This window comes from Pundamilia nyererei, unplaced genomic scaffold (assembly GCF_000239375.1).
Source record: "Pundamilia nyererei isolate P.nyererei 1_Seehausen unplaced genomic scaffold, PunNye1.0 scaffold00018, whole genome shotgun sequence".
Taxonomy (NCBI): Eukaryota; Metazoa; Chordata; class Actinopteri; order Cichliformes; family Cichlidae; genus Pundamilia; species Pundamilia nyererei.
Genome location: NW_005187419.1, coordinates 3,463,091 through 3,467,076, shown reverse-complemented (window position 1 = coordinate 3,467,076; position 3,986 = coordinate 3,463,091).

Here is a 3,986-nt window from a genome sequence, read left to right as displayed (position 1 = left end):
TTGCAGTCGACATGCTTGCGTCAGTGGTTGGAGGTGATGGAGAGGGAGCTGGGCTGCCAGTGGTCACAGTACCGTTCTCAGTAACCGTAGTATTAGTAGTGATCGTGGACTGAGTGCTCAGATTAATTGTCTCTGCATTGGTGAGAGTTGTGTGCACAGTTGTGAATCCTTGAGTAGTACTTTCTGTTGCTCTAGTCACTTCTGAAGCAGTTGTCAAGCCGCCGTCTGTGAGGGCACTGCTTGGATTTGATTCAGTTGTTTCTCCTAGAATGAACACAAAAGCACAAAAATAATCATATTTTTACCTTCTCTTCAAGTCCAAAGCTTGCCACAGTAAAATGATTTTTTTTAAAAAGGGCATGTATAGGACATATACTGCCTCAACTATTCTTTAGTGGGAAATCTACGTCATAACTTACAATGCAACCGAAAAGCCTTCTTAAATCTGCCATAACCTTCCCTGTAACCTGAAGTGCCCCTCCCAAGAAATGTAACTACATGTCGGACCGATGAAGTCCGCACTGACTGAATGGCGTGGAAGGTTGTGGTGTAAGCTTAAGAGGGGTTATCGGTTATGCCCCAAGTTACGACATAGATTCAGGTATAATTCAGGCATAAGTGTTTAGTCCAGATTTTAAGAAAAGACACTCTCCTATTTAAATCAATCCCACCTGTAGTGGGGCGGGTAGTTGTTTACTCGTGGACTGAATTAAATTGACATTGAAAATGTTATCAATGCTTTTCAAGTCCAGATGCCCTTTAAAAATGAAAGGACTTCTGCTGCTGTGGCGTCTAGGCAAGTATGCTGAAAACACCAAATTGCATCACCTTTCAGTAAAATAGTTGATGAGGTTTTAAAACAAAAATGTGTTACTTATGTACAATTTTATCAACAATATATAAATGAATGTTCAAGAGTATTCAGTCACAAATAAAATTTGACGTTGTGTTTTTGTCCAACAGGTATGTCTACTGACTAAAGTGTGTGTGTTTTTTCTTTCTAGCATTTCTTGGGGGACATGTCCTTCTTTACGTCGTAAATACTCCACTACTTTCACCAGCTAGTTGCTGCTCCAATAGCACATCATCTACCTCCATCTCAACCAAACCCCATCCCTAGCATCCTCTTCTGTCATACCAGCCTTCTGCTTGTCCTTCTTCACTACATCCATAAATCTCATCTGTTGTCTTCCTCTTTTCCTCCTGCCTGGTAGCTCCATGCTAAACATCTTTACAACATATCCACTACCCCTCCTCTGCATATGTCAAAACCATCTCAGACTTGTACAGAGATCTTTTTTTTAACTGAAATTTGCAGAATTATCCTGCTGAAAATCACACAATGAGAGCCAACCTAAACAGTAAAGTTGACAGGACTGTCCACCACAGCAACAGTTGACCCTGTTACTTTGATGGACAAGGACTTTAAGCTGTAATCACACGAGGTCATGACTTAAATAAGAATCTAAAACACAGCACATAGAACAGTTGAAAAAAATACTGAATTTGTTGATAAGAACTACTGTAAACAAGCTGCCTTTGTTCACTGTGCTGTTCTGACGCCTGTTCTTATTTAGCCTGTTCCCATTCTTTAGGAACAGTACAAACAGTAGGCCGTCTTTGATAATGAGTGATTACATTCAAAGCATGTTTTTTCAACAGCCAGAGAGGATAGATATTCTACTGCCAGGAGTCAGATGGGTGGATGCCTTACACAAATAGTTTTCTCCAGTGGTGAAAAAATCAAGACTAATATCAGATCCTGAGCTTGATTTGATTACACTGTGTGCACAAGGCCTGTGTGTGACCTAATGTCTTTATCACTTAGTAACCGAGGCTCATTTAAAGATGAAAAACCAGAGGCTCCAACATGACACACCCTGTGATGCATTCAGTGAGCACACACCTATACCCAACCTCAAAAGTCATGTACTGGAAGACAAAAATAAGACATTGAGCAGTTAAATAGATAAAGAAGTAACAAATTATAGTTGAAATTCAACTGTCACAGTTGACGTTTTCAGTGATCATAAATTAAAGGAGTGGCAGAACTAGATATTGATATATGAGGCAACAGAGCATGAAATCATTGCTACGAAATGCATATCAGTTCCTGGATATTCAAGATCATGGCTTAAATACATCTTATTAATCTTACTGGATAACCAGAGATTTAGATTAATGGAAAAACCTCTTAAATCAGATCCAGCCAGTCACGCAGTGACGTTACATTCTCAGTGAAATTTTAATAAGATATAATGCAGACGTGTTTCCAAGAAGAACTAAAGATGAAGGTTCAATTTGTACCTTTTTACATCATTCCTGCATATCTTCAACTCTCTACAATCTCACATCAAATTTATGTCAAAAATATTTATTAATAATATTTATTATCAAAAGTACGTAAAGTTTTTAGTCATTTTTTTAAAAACTGTTTTGCTTTAACTGAAACTAAACAGCCAGTTTCAGCTAAGCACACCATCCTGTCAGGTGCGTGACTCCACTACAGCCGAGTTAATGTCACTGCCAGCAGCAGGTGCATTTTCGTGCTGATTTGAGGCACTGCAAATTCTGAACATTTTAGTAGCACTGCCAATTTAGCACACAGCATTATTCTACAATTGCAATTAATCTTGTTGACCCCATAGAAGTAGCAAAAAATAAATAAATAGTAGCACTTATTCTAAGTATAAGGAGTCATAGTAAACTTTGTCAAAGAGCCTTATCGTTTGTTATCAGTATTTCTATATACTGGTCAGATTGGAAAGTTTACAGGCAGTCTCCATGAGTTGCAGTAGTTTTTAAGTATCGCCTTGGTAAATATGTATCAATGTCATTTAAAATAAGGAACTAAAGTCAGTGCGCCCCAGGGCAGCTGTGGCTACAATGTAGCTTGCCATTGCCAGTGTGTGAATGTGTGTGTGAATGGGTGAATGACTGAATGTAGTGTAAAGCGCTTTGGGGTCCTTAGGGACTGAGTAAAGCGCTATACAAATGCAGGCCATTTACCATTTATCATTCCTAACATTAGCTACAGTTGTGCTCAGAGCTAATTGGCAAGCAAATGTATGCTAACCCAATGCTCTCAAATAAGTTTCCAAATTTGGAGATATGGAGAGATAATAGTACCCACCGCAGTATCCCAACCGCAGCGTCACGTCATCCAATCTTTAAAATCATTTTTAACAGATGTGAAATCTCTTGGCCTTACACTGCCGCCAGAAAGAAAGCATTAAAAAGTACAATATGTATTTTATTTTGTTTATTTTAGCTGTACCTAATGTGTCAATAGTCATCAATTGGGAAGTGGTTTTTCTTTTTACTGTCAAAGTAATGGTGAGTGTTAGTCACAGGCTGTATATTAAACCACCATGACATCACCCATTTGTTCCTCAGCTCTGACTTTTGAAGCATCGACTTTAGCATTTTGGTCACTGCCAATAATGCTCGAGTAGTCTTGTTGGAGAGATGGATGAGTTTAAAAAAAAAATGCACCGCTTCCTTTTACGGTGCAACAAATCAACTATAGACACAAAAACAGTTTTTTTAGTCTGTCAATTTTAGGATGGAGTTGGACATTTGGAGTTTTAACATCAAAGTCCAAATCAATTGACTGCCTCTCTCTGTCAAATTTGTCTCTTCCTTTTTCACACCCAGAGGCCTGTTGCTAGTTAACAGTACTTAACTATCAATGATTAATGGTTATTCATTTTAAGGTCACTGGGGTCAGGTTTCTGGCATTGTTGTAACAAAGCTGTAATATTTTGATTGGGTTAATACAAAATCTTACAAATCAAATCACAACTTATATCTAATCTTAATTTAAATCACCGAATACTGACACCATGAGCTGCAGAGGAGAAGGATATATACATATAAATGCAATATAACCACTGTACTTGAATGGGAAGTATGTTCACATGCAATGCCATAATCACATAAACAAACTAAGAGGTTCATTACTGCATGTTATTTAATAACTATCT